General features: G+C 42.5%; 7 non-coding genes across 7 annotated transcripts; 5 read left to right on the top strand and 2 right to left on the bottom strand.

Moving 5' to 3' along the window:
• Window positions 1-7,650: 7,650 nt before the first annotated feature.
• Window positions 7,651-7,724, top strand: trnai-aau (transfer RNA isoleucine (anticodon AAU)). Its single transcript has one exon. It is a non-coding gene; the product is annotated as a tRNA-Ile (tRNA).
• Window positions 7,725-10,332: 2,608 nt separating this feature from the next.
• Window positions 10,333-10,414, top strand: trnas-cga (transfer RNA serine (anticodon CGA)). Its single transcript has one exon. It is a non-coding gene; the product is annotated as a tRNA-Ser (tRNA).
• Window positions 10,415-11,348: 934 nt separating this feature from the next.
• Window positions 11,349-11,421, bottom strand: trnar-acg (transfer RNA arginine (anticodon ACG)). Its single transcript has one exon. It is a non-coding gene; the product is annotated as a tRNA-Arg (tRNA).
• A 1,616-nt stretch (window positions 11,422-13,037) lies between these two features.
• Window positions 13,038-13,119, top strand: trnas-gcu (transfer RNA serine (anticodon GCU)). Its single transcript has one exon. It is a non-coding gene; the product is annotated as a tRNA-Ser (tRNA).
• Window positions 13,120-14,453: 1,334 nt separating this feature from the next.
• On the top strand, window positions 14,454-14,535 carry trnas-cga (transfer RNA serine (anticodon CGA)). The gene has a single exon. It is a non-coding gene; the product is annotated as a tRNA-Ser (tRNA).
• Window positions 14,536-15,467: 932 nt separating this feature from the next.
• trnar-acg (transfer RNA arginine (anticodon ACG)) lies at window positions 15,468-15,540 on the bottom strand. Its single transcript has one exon. It is a non-coding gene; the product is annotated as a tRNA-Arg (tRNA).
• Window positions 15,541-18,068: 2,528 nt separating this feature from the next.
• trnas-aga (transfer RNA serine (anticodon AGA)) lies at window positions 18,069-18,150 on the top strand. The gene has a single exon. It is a non-coding gene; the product is annotated as a tRNA-Ser (tRNA).
• The last annotated feature ends 5,871 nt before the right edge of the window (window positions 18,151-24,021 follow it).

The raw sequence follows: 24,021 nt of genomic DNA, 5'->3' as shown, positions 1-24,021 counted from the left end.
AAATGTTTAGGGAGAAATGGAATACTGGTGTGTATGTTTTCTTTAAAGTACCGAGACCAGCCATATACTGTATGTTTAAGTTCCAAAATTAATATCGTTTATGGACTTCACACGCGTTGCAGTATGCTCCTATTCTTTTTATGCTTAGGCACTAAGATCTCCCTTCTGCTTTGTGTAAGGATGGTATCAAAAGCAATCTTAAGTGATGACAAACCACTACAATAACAACAGTAGTGGCTGGCTCAATGTATTTAAGGGACTTAAACGTAAAAGGAGATGCTTCATATTGCTTGACTAATTTTAAAAACTAAGTTATAAATGCAGACGCTCCCTCAGTGCGCTCCTCTGGTGCGCCGGCTCTTACACAGTGCCTGTCTGCCGAAAGCATTACAATATACATACCCAACACTGCTTGTACCCATCTGTCATGCAAATATAACACCTTGAATTGAATTGAATTGAGGGGAGAGGGGGGGAATACTAAAGACAATACTGGCTCAATACCAATACGGGCTTTGACGTGCTAATGCGTTGGTTTAACAGTCCGGGTGTGGCAGGCTTCCAATGTCAACTCGACTCGATTGGAAGACAATGAACGTATTTTAGCCCTAAATGAATTAATAGCAAACATGGTTTACATAAAATACATTTTTCCAAGAAAGTTTATAATAATACGATCTATAGTTGAAATCTGAGCCTACTTTAAAAATAAAGGAAAAGCATTTTCAGAGAGCAATCACGCTGTGTTTATGTAGAAAAAGCGATTAGGTTTATGAGCAATCTAATTACCTATTCGCATAAAACGCTATATAAAATAAAGTTTATTTAGAGATGAATGATCAGTGTCGCAGTTTAAATAATGGGAGTCAGGAAACTAACACACAATTAATTTTGCCTGTGGAGTGTATCTTATTAAGCTATAAATTGTATTTTGAGCGCGTTTTTTGACTTTTTTTTAATTGCATTTTCGGCGCGGACAGCACATACAAGGGTTAATGAACTGCGCCAAGAAATTTAAAATAGTATTCTTTAGGTGTGAGGGTAGGAGTGGACCGCAGCAGGCATAATCAGCAAACCAGGAAAACAAAGAACAGGACAGGTGAGATGTGTATCCAGAAAGCGAGTGATCAGAAAAAGGAAATGGAAAACGCAGAAAAAGGAAACGCTTTACAGGATAAAAACAATAACAACAGTAGTGGCTGGGCAAACGATTTTTTTTAATCGAAATACAAATTGAGATACTGTACTGTATAATGATGTGCATGAACAAAGGTATACTGCAATTTTCCTTAGATACGCGATTAATGCTTCGTAGGAGGAGGCGGTCTTTTCCTCTTGTCTAACAGTCTGTCCACAAACAAAACATTCCTGTTAGACAAGAGGAATTGAAAAAAAACAATTTTGTCAATGAAAACCGGTGTGTGTGTCTCTCCCTGCTGGATGTCCCTCTCACAAACTGCTGAATGAATAAAATAATTTTATTGAAAACGCGTTTGCGATTGTCTGGTATTTAATTTGGTCCCTTTTAACTGTTTTTCGATCTACTGTATTGCTTTGAGATGCCACTTTTAAAGGCGATATGTAAAATAAAGTTTTTTATTATTGTTATAGAGAAACATGATCAGATTTTCCCTGGTTCAGAAAAAAGTTCTAAAGTGCTACACATAACTTTCTTAATTCGATGTATTTAAAGCAGTGAACTGCTGTAGGTGTCACATAACATTCAGAAATACAATCACGTATTTGACAAATAAAAACGATTATAATCTAATCCTTCCACATTTGATCCCAAAATCCCAAGAAATATAAATCTTGACGGGTAGAAAGCTATGCTGAAAGTTTATTAAGATACTTAGAAGACAAAGATACTGTATCAATTTATGTTGCATTAGCCTGATTATGATTAAAAAACACATATAATTAAACACGCGTTTGCGATTTAAATCAGAACACGATTTAAATCAATATAAATGTTTATATTGTAACGCATACTGTCCAGCCTCCATTTCTCTATAAAAATTTACTCTGTTGCACACACACACACAATAGAAGCAGGAGCCACTGTCAGAAGGGAAGATATGTTCAAAATATCGCAAATATCGATCATGTTGCGATATTTTGAAATATAAAAGTCAATTGATTGTCCATAATATCGCTATTCTATTTTTTCGAAGAAATGTTTGTTAAAAGAAGAGTCTAGCACCAGCTGGATTCGAACACACAACCTGCCAGCTGGTAGTCACGCACCTAGACCAGTCGGCTACAAGACAGCACGCATGAACAGGCAGGCGAAACAGCCCTACACAGCCCTGTCGCAGCATACGAATACCGTTATTAAATTCTTTAGATACGCGATTCCATATTATATTAGCAGAAAAGCTTAAAACTACCACTTTTTCACACGCTATTTCACATGCTAGTTAAATACTTCGATGCTTAAAATCGTTAGGGAGAAATGGAATACTGGTGTGTATTTTTTTCTTTAAAGTACCAAGACCAGCTATATACTGTATGTTTATGTTCCAAAATTAATATCATTTATGGCCTTCACACGCGTTACAGTATGCTCCTATTCTTTATATGCTCAGCTACTAAGATTTCCCTTCAGTGGTAAAATTCAATATCTACAACGGGCACAGCAAAGACGTTTACTGTACTGTAAGTCTTTCTACGACAGACCAACGGACCACGAGTGCCCCTGTTGGTCAACCAATCACGTACTGCGGTGCCACGCGTCATCTTGCGTCACACTGAGCGACGCCACCTGCGGTACGTGTCTGTAACGCGCACTTTGAATGGCTGCATCTGTATAAGGAGGATAAGGATTTTGAAGTTGACTCGAAATCTGATAGGTAACCAGTGCAAGGACTTGAAAACAGGTGTAATGCATCCCTGATAGGATTCTTGCTGTCATATTCTGAACATATTGAAGATTGCTCAGTGTGGATTTAATTTCCCCAGTGAACAGGATGTGCATTTATTAATTCTAGAAAAAAAGCCTTTCTTGATTTCTCTAGTTCCCTTTAAAATAAACTATTATTCCGCAATGCAGAGTATTACATGGCCAGTATTTACACATGATATTTGTGATTTAAAGAAATTAACACAAGCAGCTTTTGGAGATTTAAGTGTTGGCTGAGTTATTGCAGGATAAAAGACTAGAGATGTTGGCAAGAAGAAGATAATTTGGGGAAAGCTGAGGAATACACTTATAACAAGAACACTTCCTAATGGGGTTAGGCATACTTTTGATGAAGATGATGAAGTTAACAGACTATATGTTTACATAGATACTGAAATAAGGATTGTATTTTAGATTATGTGTAGTTGCTGGCATTGAACTGTGTGTTGGATGCACATGAATTGAAGGAATGGGCAAACATAGCTGATGCGGATCCACAGAGCCAGCATATTAAGATGTTTATAATTAGAGGCAATTTGTTTAAATAACTAGGTATGGATACTGATGTGCAAGAGAGGTGGAAAGGCTGTTTCCTTAAGCCAGCACTATAAAATATTTTATTCTCAGTGAGATGCTGCCATTTCATCGTGGGTTTCTAACACTGTGTATAGTTCCATCCACACAGTGCCTTTACTTCCATCCATTTCTAATCTCTTTATCCAGTACAGAGGATTTGGAGCCTATCCCAGTAAGCAACGGACACAAGGCAGAATACACCCTGGACATAGCGCCAGTCCATCACAGGACAGACAGACACAAACACACACACACCAGGGCCAGTTTTCCCATAAACCAATTAACTTACCAGTATGTTTCGGAGTGCGAGAGGGAGTCATATCACACATATGGAGAAAAACCATGTAACCCAGAGAGAACATGTAAACCCCACACACACAGGATGGCAGAAATTGAACCTAAAACCCCAGTGCTGCAAGATAGCAATGCTAACCACTTCGCCACCATTATAAATGGATGGGTATCTTAGTTATCTTTCTGGTTCACAGGTTTGCATGCATAATTTAATTTTGAAAGCCACTGAGACATCAGGTACTACTGTTGTATTTATGAAAAAGAAACAAAACAAAAAACATACTAACAACTGTGCCATCCTACTCCTTAGTTAATACATTTTATTATTCATAAACAGTTAACATTGTTAGCAAAATATTTTGAATTATATTTAACCCTATTTTTTCTTTAGTTTTGTATTTAACTTATTATATGATAGTCAGACTTAATGTATATTTGAACAATGAAAATATATTTTTACAAGATGCGGGGGAAAGTGCAACAGCTTATTACAGTGCTAAATTTAATATTATTGATTGCTAATAGTTTATGCTAACACCTAACTTTCTTAATTAGATGTATTTAAAACAGTGAACTAAGTGTAACATACTATTCAGAAATACAATCGAAAATAGTTTTGTGGTGTTTGTATGGATGAAACGTTTCTAAAATGTATAACGTAACAAAATTAAAGACGATTAAAATCTGTAATCTTTCCACTTGTAATGTCATTAGACAGAACAACACGTTTCTGGTTTGTTTTAATTAGTATTAGTTAGTAGTTAGTAGTTTTAATTTAATTAGTATTGCAATTCGCACTGATTCCCTTGCGAAGATATGGACTTAAGAATATTCGTGCCTGGTCAAAAAATGGCATTAAGTACTTAAAATTAATATGGTTAATAATAGTAAACTGTAACATGCTGTAACAAGATCGGTTAAACTGCGAAGAAAATGCTTTCAGAGGAAATGTTTCAGGTGTGAAGAACATAGATCTCCAATGCAATTTCAACCAAACCTGTTCGCACACACCCTGCCCCCACTACCATTAGAATATACACAAAGCACTGAAATCTTTCGAGCTAATGATCAGGTGACCCGAGAGAGAGCGAGAGAAACACCAAGGGGTGCGGAACCAGGGAACTATTTACATGGAAAACGGGCGATCTCCCCAGACTGTCCGCCCGTTTCACTGTTACCTGGATACCTCTTTATTTAGAACTCACAAACACTGATTTTTAGTTTCGAAGGATTCAAGTAGGGTTTTAGATGAAAGGCAGCGACCTTAATCAAGCCCAAATCATAATTGAACCCATTCAGAGCCTACATTACATTTTAGCGTTTCATTCTGAGCAGAAGACCCTCACACCTGAAGAAGGCTTGTGTTTTCTCTCTTCTCTTTTAAGCATGTGTACAATGTGTAATACAATTACAATGTGTAATTACAATGCGAATCGTATGAGGGTGGGGGGGAGGTGTCTTTTGCTGGAAATCTCGCCTGCTTCTACTTTACGAGTACAACCCCCTCTCTGCCGGAGTGCTGGCTGTGACGAATTAAACCGGTTTCACAGGTTTCAATCACAGACCATGTGACATGGGAGTCAGGAAACTAACACACAGCGCCACCGGATTTGATAACACTATAAAAACGCTATAAAATAATGTGACTAGGCACAGAACAAGTTTACAGCACAGTACAATAATAAATGCTGACCATGACTTTAGAAGCATAAATTGCCTTACACTCAATTTAAACACAAGCTGTCTTTAGCCCTCTAAGCTGGTTCATACAGAAATGTAGAGATCCAGGCTCAGAACACACAGCTTCATTAGCGAATACATATGCAGGACAACTAGAGAAGACGTTTTACAGAGGATGGATTTTTAGAAACATCCCATCAGTGACATCACTGAAGTCAACTCCTAGGTACTGTAACTGTCGTGTGGATAGTTTCACAAGAATCAGACAAAGGTTTAAGCATCGCTTGTTCTAGATAAAACTGCAAAAAAAACAACAACAACCCATAATGTACTTCTTTGCGGCTCTGTTTGCCCAAATCATATATTCACAACGTGAAATCTAGAAAATAATATTACGTAACCAAAATCCGCAATATGGAAACAGAACCTGTGTAATTGTTGATAGATGATGTACTCATAACATTTTTTCAAGACGAACTACAACATTTAAAAAATGACTTGTATGTACTTGATATCTCTAATCAATCCACGGGTCCCAGCACAAAACGAAACTAAAACGCATACCGTTTCGCGCTTCTTATTAGTTGCTCAAAAGTAATTTGACCGTATGAAATGCATAATATAAACCTAGAAACATATACGTGAGCAGTACTTAAGCACTGTAGTATCGGTGTTAAGACATACCTCTCAAATACTGTAAATCAAGTTAAAAATATCTCAAGACCGATTCTGGTCATAATGAAACCATGTTTCGTGTATGTTTTCTTTAAAGTACCGAGACCAGCCATATACTCTATGTTTATGTTCCAAAATTAATATCGTTTATGGCCTTCACACGCGTTGCAGTATGCTCCTATTCTTTTTATGCTCAGCTACTAAGATTTCCCTTCAGTGGTAAAATCAGATATGAATATTCAATACTTAAACGGGCACAGTTAAGACATTAAATATACATATACATACTGTATACAGTACAGTTTTCATACGGTAATATGTTTATGTTCCTAAATCAATCTCTTTTATGAGCATGTGAAAGGCATGGTGAATCGATTCTCAAAAATTACTGTACTTTGCATGATTGGAAACAAATGCGTGATTGCGAAATGCTGTGGTGTTACTTTTACAAAGACGGTCAATGAAAAAAAGAATGTTGACCAGGGCAATACTTTGAGTTTACACTTACAGCTTGTCCAAGGTCATTCATTATTAATACTATTAGTAATATCTTCGTTAAAGACTTTGATGGCCACAGCTCAAACATGAGAGGTTGAGCTTTATTAGCTCCACCTTGCGGAAATTCCGGATACTATTATTTTGCTTGTCGTATTATAGGAGAATTTACGGTAACTCGCGGTATTTACCGGTAGCTTGCGGTAGACTGCGTACAGCGTACCGCAAAATAACGCGGTATCGCCCGCGCATTTTGAATGGCTGCATCTGTAGGCTGCCAAAAGTCTCCGAAACCAAATTTTGATAGCAGAAAATTCTCACTCGTCCAGAAGTTCCCTTGGGACCCAACATCCAGCACAGAGTGGTAAAAACGCGTCTTTTTTGGAGCCCCTTTCAGCGTGAATTGGTGGTTCAGTGGTAGAATTCTTGCCAGCCACGCGGGAGGCCCGGGTTCAATTCCCGGCCAATCCAGTGGCTTTTGCAGCGAGCGGCTCCATCACTTGCATCCCCTTTCAACTCGCAACTGAAAACCCACTAAAGCTTAGAAGGTGTGAGCCAGGTCAGTACCCGGATGAGGGTGACCTACAGGGAAAAGCAAAGCTTACAGCTGGAAGCGGTGTTAATGGAGCCAGCTGTGGGGTGCTCACCCTGAGGTCTGTGCGGGTCCCAATGCCCCAGTATAGTGACGGAGACGCTGTGTGGTAAAAGGCGCCGTCTTTTGGATGAGATGTAAAACCGAGGTCATAGCTCTATGTGGTCATTAAAAGTGACCACCAAAACCTTTGACAAAAGCTCTTGGTAATTGATGGTCTTCAATAATGCTTCTCCTTTAGGTACATTTGAAATCAGCTAAAAAATGCTGTGAAATGGGGGGGCACTTCAGGCCAGTGTAGGATTTGGGTTACAAGAACCATTAAACAGCACGAGAAAGCCCGTACACTGAATCGCAGGGCTTTCTATTCAAAGAAGGACAAAAGAAACTTCCCTGAATTCCATTTTTTGCAGCACAGAGAGGACAGCGGGCACGAGGCCTGTTAGCTCAGTTGGTTAGAGCGTGGTGCTAATAACGCCAAGGACGCGGGTTCGATCCCCGTTCGGGCCAGGTAGTCTCCTCCTCTCTTGCCAAAACCCGTTGCTTTCTTGCTGTGGTGAGATTGGTGGTAATTCAAAGACGCCACATACTGCCGACAGACGAGAGTGTTGTGGGAGACGAGAGAAGTGATGGAAGATTGAAGAGTGTCCTAGGTGGAGCCAAGATAAAGTGTCACAATTGCATAGGGGAGAATTTCAAATGTTTAAGATGGTAAAAATAACCGGAAGTGATCCCCCAGTCCGGCACAGTCTGATGTACTTCTGTCATATAAAGTGAAACTAGATGTCGAACTGGAGCCTCACTTATGTAAATTTGCAATATTTGCCTAAGTGAGGCACCAGTTATACATCTAGTTTCACTTTAAATGACAAAACTGAAGAGACTTAAAAGAGCTGGAGAGGATTTCTTACAACTTTTGAGCCGGCACAGTTTTCGAAAACGTTTTCTTCACGCTGCACTATACAACACAGACAGCCAAGAGTCTCCAAAACAAAACGAATTGACAGATAGGAGAAAAGTCCCACTCGTCCTAAAGTTCCCAAAATCCAGCACTGAGCGTAAACAAAGTGTTCAAGTAGCGTGGGAATGCTACCCCTAATCCTAGCTGGAGTTTGAGCGTCTGGTTCAGAGTTTGCTCAAGAGTTTACCTTTCACAGATGCGCAAAGATGAATGTTGAGGGTACACGCTTCAAGGCGCCTTACAGTGCAGGGAGTGATTAGAGACGATTCGTGACGTGTGCTCGTTCCCATATACCGTACGCCCCGGGTTGCAGTGCTAGGATGACGTCCAATACCGCTTCGGCACGTAACGGCATTATATTCAAGTGCAGGACGTGAGGGTTTTATTTTGTTCGTTTTGTTCTGCTCTGCTTTGCTTTGTTTTGCTTTCCATGGCGTTTGTAAGAGCGTCAATAAAAAGGCGATTCCTGCGTCTAACACGAATGTAAGAGCTATTTCAAGTGCGGCTTCTAAAATGCTTGTAGACATTTGTCTGTTGTTGATTGTTTTTTTGTGTCTAACAAAGTGCCATTTTCCTGTCCGGACGGGGAGACTTTATCATTTCTACATGAAGCAACCCTTAATTCCTCAGAGGCGTGTCTGTCTGCAAGGTTTGTATTTTGGAAAGGTTTTTTTTTTTAACGGAGACGATTTTGAAAAAGATTTACGCCGGCGTCTCGCGATCCATGTGAGATTGTAGCAAGAATGCAGCAATAGCAGCGTTTGCTGTAGTCGTGGCTGAGTGGTTAAGGCGATGAACTACTAATACATTGTGCTCTGCATGCATGGGTTCAAATCACACACTTGTCGCTCTCCATGTCTGACACGTGTGGTACTAGAGCAGTACGTTTTCCAGCGGTGGCTGAACATGGTATAGTAGGCTAACGTTGGTATCAAGCAGTGACAATAACAGTGGTTAAGTGCCGCTACTGCCAAGTGACTCTGGGTTGAGACTGTGTTTCCATTTACCTGCAACGCAAATGGAGAAAGAGATTTTTGACAGTCTCTCGAGAGACTGCGCTAGGTGTTTAGAGATAGACTTTGTCAGTTCCCCCTGGAATCATGGCCTCTCAAATAGTTTGTGATTCCTCTAGACGTTTATACAGTAGAAGCATGGTTCGTGGCTTAAATTCAAGCTGACCAAGACTTAGGAAACGAGTTAGAGGTCTGATGCAGAACTGCGAATTCAGTGAACGGGAACACTACAGTACATTGCACTGCATGTGTGAGGAAAGCTGCCCACTTCAGTCCCTTGTCGACCGAACAGAGGACTGTAAAGGATACCACCAAGAAACTTTAGGATGCTGGTTGGAATTCAGCTCCAAAGAAGCCCCTTTGGATGTTATGTCATCAAAAAGTAAGAACAACGAATCTCCCTTTGATCAAAAGCGCAACAAAACTGTTTTCTGTGGAGCAGGTTTCAGACCCGTAGACCTGTTTTATTTTTAGGGCAGGGCGCATTCCCAAACGCGAATCTCCTGTTTTAGAAATGCTTTGGGCGGCGTGAAGTGAAAATAAGAAATTAACTCCAGATGCACATGGAAGCAATCAAGTGTTTCATCCGAGCTGTTTCAAAGACTGCTCAAGAGCTTTCCTTTCACAGAGGCGCAACGATTAATGATGGCGGTGCACCCTTCAATGCGCCTTACAACTCTAGGGAGTGATTGAGACGATTCGTAGTGTGTGCTCGTTTCCCTATATTCCCCGTGCTGCAGTGGTAGGATGACGTACGTTACTGCTTCGACACGTAACGGCATTATATTCAACTGCAGGAGCTGAGGGCTTTCGTAAGCGCGTAAACCAAAGGCAATTCCTGCGTCTAACACTAATTTAAATGCTTTTCAAAGTGCAGTGTGGTGCAGCTTGTAAAATCCTTGTCCACATTTGTGGTTTGTTGATGTTTTTTCTGTCTGCCAAAGTTGCATTTTGACATCAGGACGGGGAGACTTTATCCTTTGAACGTGAAGCCACCCTTAAACCCTCGGAGGCGTGTCTGTCTGCCGGCACGTATTTTGTCAAAGGTATTTTTTTTTAACGGGGAGCGACTCTGAAAAGGTTTCCCCAGCCACCTCGCACTCGTGTTAGATTATAGGAGGAATGCGGCAGTGGCGAGCTCGCCGTAGTCGTGGCCGAGTGTTTAAGGCGATGGACTCGAAATCTGGTGGGGACTCCCCACGCAGGTTCAAATCCTGTCGTCTACAGCGGCTGCCGCACGTTGTAGTGTGCCTGCGTGGCAGAGGCGAAGTGCCGCTTCTCCTTTTCTGGTACTATAAAAACGCTAAATCGCTTGGACCCGCTGCCATGGAAATCAATTCTTCAGATAACCACACATTTTGCGTTCGCACGTCTGGTGCTCTACTTATGCCTTTGAAAATCGGATCAATAAAGCTCAAAGAACCGACAAGATAGGTGCTCGTAAAGCACGCAGTAAAGAATTCTTATCAGCGAGGGTTTCAGTGGGTTAACTGAGGAGAAGGCGTGATCGCTAATTGTTGAGTTTTTATTTGGTGTTAGAAACACTCTTACTGTGCATGAAGTGCAACAAATGTAGCCACAGAAATTGCATCGTGCTTTCATTTATGCTATTGCAGACACCAACGTTGCCTAGATAGAAAACCGAAAAAGCCGTGGGTTTGCTTGCCAGTCTGAAGGATCTCTCTTCGAATCTCTATCATTTGTCAATGGAAGTAAAAGGCGCTGCAATCTGATACGTTCACATTCAAACCCTCAGCTGTTGTTCGACTTTATTTCTTGACTAATTACAACTGAGTGTCGCATGAGCAGTTACGTAAACTTGTCTGCTATATTTGAACACAAATGCCGTTCTTCAATTAAAACTAACAGTACATTGTCAGGGACATTCAGTTATATACAAACAAGAGACAGACAAGAGAATATTTCTACCTTTCATGTGGACTACGTGTTGACTTACTGATCGGAATAATTGAAATGTTCGGGTTCATAGCCGATGCAGTGCGTGCTAATTAGAACAGCAACGCTGGGCTCTCAGCACCGTACTGAGCCCAGGTGCAGTTCATTTACATGAAGGAAATCTCGTACTGGGTACGATTACACCCACATACAGTAAGTAGCACAGGCTACTTAGGGAGTAGCCTGATGCGTTTAAAAGTGACCCGAGCCAGGCAGGAGTCGAACCTACAATCTCCTGATCCGTAGTCAGACGCGTTATCCATTGCGCCACTGGCCCTGGTGTCACACTGCATGACTGCAACCCAGTGAGCTCAGCACTGCAACTAGTAAAACATTACCCCCGGTCCATTCTTTTCCAAAAGTGAGAAACACCTGTTTTCTACATTGTGTCTGTTTAAAACCATATCTCTTTAAACCAAACCAAGAGTTTGTCCTTTGCACTGATATTCTGATTCATTTCGATTTCAAAGAAAAAAAAAACACTTTCTTCCAAAGCATCATAAAATTGTCCCTTCTTCCAGACTCTACTTCTCTCTTGTAGTAGTACAGCAGACCTTTCCAGGTGAGCAGATCACAGAGTCCGAAATGAGCTTCCTCCATCCAGCAAAGTACCTGAACATGACTCTGTCATCATAAAAGCACCCCTGTAGTAAAGCAATTAAATCCGAAATCAAGAGGGCAATTGCCTACTGAAGTTCAAGAAGTCATCAATTTTAACCTAGCAACACATTAAAGGCTGCATCTATACAAGTACGATTCTAGAAATGCTCACCAGATTACGTTTTAAGAAGGAACTGCGGCTCAGGTTCCGCCGAGATCTAAACTCGGATGGCAGGATTCAGAGTCCAGAGTTTGGACGGGTGGCGCACAGAGGGTCCATATACTGTAGATCCCTCAGTGATCTTCCGCGTGTTCAAACCGCCAGCGTGTGACTCCCCTGTCCCCGTGACCTCATTGCTCTGCTCTCGCCTGTGTGCAACCGAGCCCGACTCACGGTAAAGTGGAAAAAAAATGCCCTCAACGTGTGATTTACTCTGGAGTGAGGACAGATGTCACCTTCTTATCATTGAACAGGATGTATGTGATGTGGCGACTAGGTTCAATTTTTTATCCTCTTTAAAAGATTAAGGACTGGGTGAGCCTGATTTACCACCCTTTCAGCTAAGAACCCGACGTGCGGACCGTTTAAGCTACGTAGACTCGGTCGTTTAACTCTTCTCCATTAGCAGGGTTAAGGTTAAAGAAAAAACATTGCTGACTTCTTTTTTGTTTTCCAGCCGCGAGCGCTGATTAGCAAGGTTTGCATTTCATGTTTTGCAAGTTGCATTCTAAGAAAAACAAGTCGTTCAAGACAGGAAATGAATACTTGCATTTAATTAAGTCTAGCCGTAGGCGGTTGTCCATAATGACCAGTCCTGTTCGAGAAGACAGAACAAAAAAAGGAACCGCTGGGATTCGGACCCGGGATCTCCTGTTTACTAGGCAGGCGCTTTAACCAACTAAGCCACAGCGCACCAGGAGCGCTGTCCTTTTGCAGCCACTTGGACACACAACTCAGACACATCTGCATTCGCTGTGCGCTCCGCCTGCTCGCTGAGCAAGTTGCCACCTTTACATACAATAGCAACATCGACACCAAGAGAAAGGATGACAAATGGCTTTTAACTGGAACTTTTCATGTCCAAGGAGCTCAATGTGCTTTCCGTGTACAACAGGGCCACTGAACTCCACACCGGCCACTGAAGCACAGCAGTGGCTTGCTGGCTTGACATCTCCCAAGGAAGATGTTGAAATTGCATGTGGAACAGGAAAATGACCCTCGAGTACGAGGGAAAAAAAAGAAAAAGAAAATCTGGAGCGCGCCAACTCATGTCCGGACAGCCTGGTTTCCTTGGCGAGGTGGCCGAGTGGTTAAGGCGATGGACTGCTAATCCATTGTGCTCTGCACGCATGGGTTCGAATCCCATTCTCGTCGCTCTCCATGTCTGACGCGTGTGCCTGTTCAAAGTCGGCCCTCGGTACTAGAGCAGTATGTTTTCCAGCGGTGGCTGAACATGGTATAGTAGGCTAACGTCGGTATCAGTAGTGCAGTGACAGAAACAGTATTTATGTGCTGCTGCTGCCAAGTGGCTCTGGGTTGAGACCGCGTTTTCACTTACTTGCAACACAAACGGCGAAAGCGTTTTTTGACAGTCTCTCGAGAGACTGCGCTAGGTGTTTAGAGATAGACTTTGTCAGTTCCCCCTGGGATGATGGCCTCTCAAATAGTTTGTGATTCCTCTAGACGTTTATACAGTAGAAGGATGGTTCGTGGCTTAAATTCAAGCTGACCAAGACTAAGGAAACGAGTTAGAGGTCTGATGCAGAACTGCGAATTCAGTGAACGGGAACACTACAGTACATTGCACTGTATGTGTGAGGAAAGCTGCCCACTTCAGTCCCTTGTCGACCGAACAGAGAACTGTAAAGGATACCGCCAATAAACTTTAGGATGCTGGTTGGAATCCAACTCCAAAGAAGCCCCTTTGGGTGTTATGTCATCAAAAAGTAAGAACAACGAATCTCCCTTTGATCAAAAGCGCAACAAAACTGTTTTCTGTGGAGCAGGTTTCAGACCCGTAGACCTGTTTTATTTGTAGGGCAGGGCGCATTCCCAAACGCGAATCTCCTGTTTTAGAAATGCTTTGGGCGGCGTGAAGTGAAAATAAGAAATTAACTCCAGATGCACATGGAAGCAATCAAGTGTTTCATCCGAGCTGTTTCAAAGACTGCTCAAGAGCTTTCCTTTCACAGAGGCGCAACGATTAATGATGGCGGTGCACCCTTCAATGCGCCTTACAACTCTAGGGAGTGATTGAGACGATTCGTAGTGTGTGCTCGTTTCCCTATATTCCCCGTGCTGCAGTGGTAGGATGACGTACGTTACTGCTTCGACACGTAACGGCATTATATTCAACTGCAGGAGCTGAGGGCTTTCGTAAGCGCGTAAACCAAAGGCAATTCCTGCGTCTAACACTAATTTAAATGCTTTTCAAAGTGCAGTGTGGTGCAGCTTGTAAAATCCTTGTCCACATTTGTGGTTTGTTGATGTTTTTTCTGTCTGCCAAAGTTGCATTTTGACATCAGGACGGGGAGACTTTATCCTTTGAACGTGAAGCCACCCTTAAACCCTCGGAGGCGTGTCTGTCTGCCGGCACGTATTTTGTCAAAGGTATTTTTTTTTAACGGGGAGCGACTCTGAAAAGGTTTCCCCAGCCACCTCGCACTCGTGTTAGATTATAGGAGGAATGCGGCAGTGGTGAGCTTGCCGTAGTCGTGGCCGAGTGGTTAAGGTGATGGACTCGAAATCTGGTGGGGACTCCCCGCGCAGGTTCAAATCCTGCCGTCTACGGCGTCTGCCGCACGTTGTAGTGTGCCTGCGCGGCAGAGGCGAAGTGCCGCTTCTCCTTTTCTGGTACTATAAAAACGCTAAATCGCTTGGACCCGCTGCCATGGAAATCAATTCTTCAGATAACCACACATTTTGTGTTCGCACGTCTGGTGCTCTACTTATGCCTTTGAAAACCGGATCAATAAAGCTCAGAGAACCGACACGATAGGTGCTCGTAAAGCACGCAGTAAAGAACTCTTATCAGCGAGGGTTTCAGTGGGTTAACTGAGGAGAAGGCGTGATCGCTAATTGTTGAGTTTTTATTTGGTGTTAGAAACACTCTTACTGTGCATGAAGTGCAACAAATGTAGCCACAGAAATTGCATCGTGCTTTCATTTATGCTATTGCAGACACCAACGTTGCCTAGATAGAAAACCGAAAAAGCCGTGGGTTTGCTTGCCGGTCTGAAGGATCTCTCTTCGAATCTTCCATTTGTCAATGGAAGTAAAAGGCGCTGCAATCTGATACGTTCACATTCAAACCCTCAGCTGTTGTTCGACTTTATTTCTTGACTAATTACAACTGAGTGTCGCATGAGCAGTTACGTAAACTTGTCTGCTATATTTGAACACAAATGCCGTTCTTCAATTAAAACTAACAGTACATTGTCAGGGACATTCAGTTATATACAAACAAGAGACAGACAAGAGAATATTTCTACCTTTCATGTGGACTACGTGTTGACTTACTGATCGGAATAATTGAAATGTTCGGGTTCATAGCCGATGCAGTGCGTGCTAATTAGAACAGCAACGCTGGGCTCTCAGCACCGTACTGAGCCCAGGTGCAGTTCATTTACATGAAGGAAATCTCGTACTGGGTACGATTACACCCACATACAGTAAGTAGCACAGGCTACTTAGGGAGTAGCCTGATGCGTTTAAAAGTGACCCGAGCCAGGCAGGAGTCGAACCTACAATCTCCTGATCCGTAGTCAGACGCGTTATCCATTGCGCCACTGGCCCTGGTGTCACACTGCATGACTGCAACCCAGTGAGCTCAGCACTGCAACTAGTAAAACATTACCCCCGGTCCATTCTTTTCCAAAAGTGAGAAACACCTGTTTTCTACATTGTGTCTGTTTAAAACCATATCTCTTTAAACCAAACCAAGAGTTTGTCCTTTGCACTGATATTCTGATTCATTTCGATTTCAAAGAAAAAAAAAACACTTTCTTCCAAAGCATCATAAAATTGTCCCTTCTTCCAGACTCTACTTCTCTCTTGTAGTAGTACAGCAGACCTTTCCAGGTGAGCAGATCACAGAGTCCGAAATGAGCTTCCTCCATCCAGCAAAGTACCTGAACATGACTCTGTCATCATAAAAGCACCCCTGTAGTAAAGCAATTAAATCCGAAATCAAGAGGGCAATTGCCTACTGAAGTTCAAGAAGTCATCAATTTTAACCTAGCAACACATTAAAGGCTGCATCTATACAAGTACGATTCTAGAAATGCTCACCAGATTACGTTTTAAGAAGGAACTGCGGCTCAGGTTCCGCCGAGATCTAAACTCGGATGGCAGGATTCAGAGTCCAGAGTTTGGACGGGTGGCGCACAGAGGGTCCATATACTGTAGATCCCTCAGTGATCTTCCGCGTGTTCAAACCGCCAGCGTGTGACTCCCCTGTCCCCGTGACCTCATTGCTCTGCTCTCGCCTGTGTGCAGCCGAGCCCGACTCACGGTAAAGTGGAAAAAAAATGCCCTCAACGTGTGATTTACTCTGGAGCGAAGACAGATGTCACCTTCTTATCATTGAACAGGATGTATGTGATGTGGCGACTAGGTTCAATTTTTTATCCTCTTTAAAAGATTAAGGACTGGGTGAGCCTGATTTACCACCCTTTCAGCTAAGAACCCGACGTGCAGACCGTTTAAGCTGCGTAGACTCGGTCGTTTAACTCCTCCATTAGCAGGGTTAAGGTTAAAGAAAAAACATTGCTGACTTCTTTTTTGTTTTCCAGCCGCGAGCGCTGATTAGCAAGGTTTGCATTTCATGTTTTGCAAGTTGCATTCTAAGAAAAACAAGTCGTTCAAGACAGGAAATGAATACTTGCATTTAATTAAGTCTAGCCGTAGGCGGTTGTCCATAATGACCAGTCCTGTTCGAGAAGACAGAACAAAAAAAGGAACCGCTGGGATTCGGACCCGGGATCTCCTGTTTACTAGGCAGGCGCTTTAACCAACTAAGCCACAGCGCGCCACGAGCTCTGTCCTTTTGCAGCCACTTGGACACACAACTCAGACACATCTGCATTCGCTGTGCGCTCCGCCTGCTCGCTGAGCAAGTTGCCACCTTTACATACAATAGCAACATCGACACCAAGAGAAAGGATGACAAATGGCTTTTAACTGGAACTTTTCATGTCCAAGGAGCTCAATGTGCTTTCCGTGTACAACAGGGCCACTGAACTCCACACCGGCCACTGAAGCACAGCAGTGGCTTGCTGGCTTGACATCTCCCAAGGAAGATGTTGAAATTGCATGTGGAACAGGAAAATGACCCTCGAGTACGAGGGAAAAAAAAGAAAAAGAAAATCTGGAGCGCGCCAACTCATGTCCGGACAGCCTGGTTTGAACAAAGTGTTCAAGTAGCATGGGAATGCGACCCCTAATCCTAGCTGGAGTTTGAGCGTCTGGTTCAGAGTTTGCTCAAGAGTTTACCTTTCACAGATGCGCAAAGATGAATGTTGAGGGTGCACGCTTCAAGGCGCCTTACAGTGCAGGGAGTGATTAGAGACGATTCGTGACGTGTGCTCGTTCCCATATACCGTACGCTCCGGGTTGCAGTGCTAGGATGACGTCCAATACCGCTTCGGCACGTAACGGCATTATATTCAAGTGCAGGACGTGAGGGTTTTATTTTGTTCGTTTTGTTCTGCTCTGCTTTGCTTTGTTTTGCTTTCCATGGCGTTCGTAAGAGCGTCAATAAAAAGGCGATTCCTGCGTCTAACACGAATATAAGAGCTATTTCAAGTGCGGCTTCTAAAATGCTTGTAGACATTTGTCTGTTGTTGATTGTTTTTTTGTGTCTAACAAAGTGCCATTTTCCTGTCCGGACGGGGAGACTTTATCATTCCCACATGAAGCAACCCTTAAGTCCTCTGAGGCGTGTCTGTCTGCAAGGTTTGTATTTTGGAAAGGTTTTTTTTTTTTAACGGAGAACGACTTTGAAAAAGATTTCCGCCGGCGTCTCGCGATCCGTGTGTGATTGTAGCAAGAACATGGTGCGGCTTCTTAAATGCTTGTGGACATTTGTCTGTTGTTGATTGTTTCTTTGTGTCTAACAAAGTGCCATTTTCCTGTCCGGACGGGGAGGCTTTATCATTCCCACATGAAGCCACCCTTAAGTCCTCTGAGGCGTGTCTGTCTGCATGGCTTGTATTTTGGAAAGGTTTTTTTTTTAATGGAGACTGACTTTGAAAAATGTTTCCGCCGACGCCTCGCGATCCATGTGAGATTGTAGCAAGAACGCAGCAACAGCGGTGCTCGCTGTAGTTGTGGCCGAGTGGTTAAGGCGATGGACTAGAAATCCATTGGGGTCTCCCCGCGCAGGTTCGAATCCTGCCGACTACGGTGTTCTCCTCACATCGTTGTGTGCTGGCGCAAGCACGGAAAAGTGCCTTTCTTCTTTTCCTGGTGGTTTTAAAACGCGAGATCGCTTGTACCCGCTGCCTTGGAAAGAAATGTCTACATGTTTACTTGCACATTGTCTATTGTTTGTACATTGTCTTGATGCACTGTTTGCACTTTGTCTTGTTTTTTACACTTGTTTTACAATCGAGAGACCTTCTGTAAGTAAGAATTCCATTGTACCAGTACCGGTTACATATGGCAATAAAGTTCAAGTTCAAATGCTTCAGCGTCCGCAAATGGCATTTTGCAGCTGGAAGCAGATGGCGACGCTTTTTGCGGTCGCGTGTCTTGTGCCCCATTTCCGGCCTTTAACATCGAATCAATAAAGCTGTTAGAACCGACACCATAGGTGCTTTTCTTACAACTTTTGATCTGACTCAGTTTCGGAATGCAATTCCTGAACACTGCGAGAGACAACCTACAGATGCAGCCATTCAAAATGAGCGGTAAAAACCCGTAGTACAGTAACCAACCCGCAGGGCACCGTAGGGCACCGCGGTAAGTGATTGGCTGGTCAAAATGACCGACAGGGTCACTCGTGGTGCCTTTACTGTGCACCTTTACTAATGTCTTTACTGTGAACATTTCAATCCGCTTAGTTTTGAATATTTATATGGAATTTTACCACTAAAGGGAAATTTTAGTAGCTGAGCATAAAAAGAAGAGGAGCATAACGCATCTGAAGGTCATAAACGATATTAATTTAGGAACATAAACATTACTGTATGTACATAAACTGTACTGTGTATGGCTGGTCTTGATAGTTTAAAGAAAAAATACACACCAGTCTTCCATTTCTCCCTAAACATTTTAAGCATGAAAGTTTTATGAAACAGTACCCAAATATGTGATTGCTGTATAGAATGAATTTTAATTTTTAAAAATTATTTAACATGAAAATTAAGCTGTTTACATCTTCCGCCTGAGAACAGTCACCCGTTGCTACCCAGCGCAGAAACACAGCCACTAACTAGCAAAGAGAGGACATTAGCTAGCCAATATGATAAAGAAATAAATGATTATTTTATTTCTTTTGCACATTTATTTGAACATTTCCATCGATTGTACAAGCACTTGGAAACTGTCCAATCCCTAGTTCATCAAGCATTTACCGGTCTGGTGCCGGTCTGTGTCTTCTAGGATATAATGCCAGCGAACTCTTGTTTTTATGTCCACTATAACTACGCTGGGCAAACGTTCCGAGGTCAAATTCTTCCAGCACGGGGGTACCTTTAAAGCGGAGACGACGGCACCGAAATTTTTTGGCGCGCCTTCTCTTTAAAGCCCTGGCCAAATATGAAGACAGTACGTACAGTTATAATTCAAACGGAATTAAAAACTACACATCCCAGTTACCATGGTGGTGCTTGTGATCATTGCGTTTAACCAACGAAACAGGGCGAAAAATCAGTCACATGACTTTGGGGCAGAGTTTCGAAAGCTTAACCTATCAGCAACAAAGCGAAATTTACACGATAGGCTACCTCAATCTGTCAGTTACACGACTGTGTATGTCGCTTAAGCCACTCCTATTTGGCATTTTAGTTATGGAGGCGAGAAGACGCCCCCCCCCTCCCCCCTCTGGGTGTCTGATTTGCCGCCATCTTTAACTGTTCGGTGTCTGAATCGGAGTAGCTACGCGTACGAAATAAAGTTAATCCTAGCTACAAAACATATATTTTTGTGGTAAGAGGGCGCAAAACATCAGTATTTACTGCTATTAATTACTGTACGATTTATAGTTGAAATCTGAGCCTAGATATAAAGTTAGATATAAAGTTAAAATCTCGACAAAGCAATGTAGGAAATACAGAGAAAATAAATCCTTTCTGACATCTAAAATCAGTTTCGATCGAGGTCTCTAAAACGAACAAGAAAAAGAGGATTTTCGGAGGGCAATTACGCTGTGTTTATATAGAATAACTGATTTATGAGCAATCTAATTTCTTGTTCGTTTAAAACAGTGAAATGTCAGCTGCAAAAGATCGCACCAGAAACAGCACTCTCTCTGCCTGTCATAGACGTTCAGGAAAGGCTGAATGAAGTCATGTCAAGTACAATAATTCGGTGATCAATAATAACAGTTGTAGGACAGTATATAAGGAGGATAAGGATTTTGAAGTTGACTCGAAATCTGATAGGTAACCAGTGCAAGGACTTGAAAACAGGTGTAATGCATCCCTGATAGGATTCTTGCCGTCATATTCTGAACATATTGAAGATTGCTCAGTGTGGATTTAATTTCCCCAGTGAACAGGATGTGCATTTATTAATTCTAGAAAAAAAGCCTTTCTTGATTTCTCTAGTTCCCTTTAAAATAAACTATTATTCCACAATGCAGAGTATTACATGCCCAGTATTTACACATGATATTTGTGATTTAAAGAAATTAACACAAGCAGCTTTTGGAGATTTAAGTGTTGGCTGAGTTATTGCAGGATAAAAGACTAGAGATGTTGGCAAGAAGAAGATAATTTGGGGAAAGCTGAGGAATACACTTATAACAAGAACACTTCCTAATGGGGTTAGGCATACTTTTGATGAAGATGATGAAGTTAACAGACTATATGTTTACATAGATACTGAAATAAGGATTGTATTTTAGATTATGTGTAGTTGCTGGCATTGAACTGTGTGTTGGATGTACATGAATTGAAGGAATGGGCAAACATAGCTGATGCGGATCCACAGAGCCAGCATATTAAGATGTTTATAATTAGAGGCAATTTGTTTAAATAACTAGGTATGGATACTGATGTGCAAGAGAGGTGGAAAGGTGGAAAGGTTTCCTTAAGCCAGCACTATAAAATATTTTATTCTCAGTGAGATGCTGCCATTTCATCGTGGGTTTCTAACACTGTGTATAGTTCCATCCACACAGTGCCTTTACTTCCATCCATTTCTAATCTCTTTATCCAGTACAGAGGATTTGGAGCCTATCCCAGTAAGCAAAGGACACAAGGCAGAATACACCCTGGACATAGCGCCAGTCCATCACAGGACAGACAGACACAAACACACACACGCCAGGGCCAGTTTTCCCATAAACCAATTAACTTACCAGTATGTTTTGGAGTGCGAGAGGGAGTCATATCACACATATGGAGAAAAACCATCTAACCCAGAGAGAACATGTAAACCCCTCACACACAGGATGGCAGGAATTGAACCTAGGACCCCAGTGCTGTGTTGTAACAGAAGAAATAAGGTTCTTGATCCTGAGATGAAGTAAAACAGATGAGTTTATTGCATGCAAGGAACAATAAAGCCGAAGTCTTGTTTCCCGCAAGAAACAACAAAACCGAAGTATTGTTCAACGTACTGTTACAAACTTTTGGGTTATATAGTGTTTTCTTCTCCGTTTCTGACGTCACTCGGTCTGATGGTAAAGAGGGGGGTTCATGGTATTTGGCCAGTTTACGATGTTCTGGGCAAATGGTCAGTTTAACATTACACCCAGGGGGGTTCCTAGCTTGCATCTGCAATCCTTATCAGTTAACCCCCTTTCCTGCCATAAACCCCAGCTTGTGACTTAGAAGTCTAAACCCCCTACAGAAAGGATTAAATTCAAACCCCCGTCTTCACATCTTTCTTCATTCCCCCCTTATAAAATATGGCATACGTCAGTGTAGCCTATTTTTATACATACAATGTCAGGGCAGATCTTTCCTTTCTTGGCGAACAGGTATGTATTGCCATGTCATTGTACGTTCCACGGTTATAGCAAGATGTGATACATGTTTTTGTGAATGTGATGATTACAATTATACATATAAACAATACTACTCCTACAGATACACACTATAAAAAGGTTCCACCCCAGGCCCCAAACACAGACTTTACCCAAGACCCAATTCCCCAATTTTCAGTATAATAGTCCTGATATTTCTGTCCCTCATTGTAAATGTGTTGGGCCAGATCTGAGACGTGCTCAGAATTATCAGGAATATATGTGCAGCATTCAGTGTCAATTACTGCACAAGTTCCTCCTTGGGCCGCCAGTACATAATCTAAAGCTAGTCGGTTCTGCATGGCCACTGTTCTGAGGGCTACCATCTCATCATTAACAGCCTTCAGACTAGATGAGGTAGAATTTGCTAATTCTTCTAAAGTCGAGGCCATTTGAATTAACTCTCGACTCAGAAAGTTCATGCCGGCTTGTGGAAATATTATACCTAAATAATATTCCCAATCAGCCAATTTTCTTTGTGGTCTGTGGTTAGGTCCGAAGGGGCTGTGGATTTGAACACGGATATGAGGAACCACATATCCTAAATAACATGAGCCAGACCACTGGGCTGGCAACCATGGGTAGGCTCGTTTTCCACAAATGAAAGATGTTCCGTTTGGCGCTCCCCATGCCTCTGAAAATAAGAAGCTTATACTGAATTGTGGGGTGTGCCGATCCCATCCTGGAATTTGGAAGGTAGAGGTGGATATATTTGCAGCGATGGTAAGGTTGCAACGACTCCATCCAACCAAGTGCAGACCAATTAGTGTGCTGAAAACATATGTTTCCCTCACGTTCCTTATTGAGAGTCAGGTATGGTGGTGTATGGCTTCTGTTATATTTAGGAGCGTAAGAGCCTGTGAAACTCGTGGGCTCTAAGCCTCGCTCCTGTAGATATTGTAATGTTGTGCAGGTTAAAGTCGTGTTATGGCAACCCCCCATAGTTTGTCATATTAAAATCTCCTAAATTATCCCTCCAAATGATCATGCCTATGACTTCCTCGAGACGCCAAGGAATGGCTCCCATAGGAAGTCCTCCCTGTACATATTTGGGTAATGTGGCACACACCCAGCAGGCACTTTGGTTGGTTTTCTTAGCTGTCAGATAGGAGAGGCCTAAAAAGGAATTAATTCCATGTTCTCCTTTGTGGGAGAGATGATCATTAATTCCTGCGGAACATAGTCCTACAGCAACAATTATTCTTATAAACAGAAATGATTTCTTTCTGAGTCTGTAAATGGGGATGAGGCTCGTCGGCAGTGTGGCGCGTGGATCCAGCGATCTTTTCCTTCCACTCGAACCGCAGACTCGGTTGTCAACAGGATCTGGTAGGGTCCGTCCCACCTGGGCTGGAGAACCTGTGAAGGAAATTTCCTGATCCACACCCACTCTCCTGGGATGAGGTTGTGCCCTCCTTCAGGTGGTGGTCCCCACGCCTCCAGGACCTGCTCGCGGGCTCCTTGGGTGGCCTCTGTCAGCAACTTGCAATAATACAAAGGAATGGTTGATCCATCTGAGGAAACCCCAGTCTCAGCACCTGTAAGAGAACTTGTTTCAAATTATTAAAGGCGGCTTTTGCTGCGGGAACCAAGGCAATCTTGTCCTTGTACTGCACTCCCCCCTTAAGCAGATCTGTTAAGAGTTGTGCTCACCCTGTAAAAAACATTGCACCCAGGCCCTGTTAAAATTTCACAATGCTAGACACAAAAGGGCCTTATCATAACTGCTTCTATTAGACACTCTAAAGCTGAAGCAACTCAGACTTGTGGGTTTCCTCATCAGGGGAAGCACTCAGAATACCATCAACATACTGAGTGATCACAGCCAGTTGAAGCTACGTGATACCCTGTTCTGCATAGTCATTCTTTGTAATGCATAATATTCCAACCCAATAGATCTGGAATAAAACCACCCATTAAAATCTGGTACTCGGCAAGTAAAACGTGCTGTCCCAATACTCCTGTGGCCTCCTGCCATCTTCCCCTATACATTGCTCTATAGTACACTGTTGAACAGAGGAGTGAAACAAGCAGGACAGTAGTGCTCCAGTATCCCCTAACAGAGAAACCAACACTCCATT

Source organism: Atractosteus spatula, unplaced genomic scaffold (genome assembly GCF_055471065.1).
Source record: "Atractosteus spatula isolate fAtrSpa1 unplaced genomic scaffold, fAtrSpa1.hap1 Scaffold_23, whole genome shotgun sequence".
In the NCBI taxonomy this organism is placed as follows: domain Eukaryota; kingdom Metazoa; phylum Chordata; class Actinopteri; order Semionotiformes; family Lepisosteidae; genus Atractosteus; species Atractosteus spatula.
Note: the sequence above shows the minus strand (reverse complement) of the source record. Positions and strands in the feature narration are given on the sequence as shown.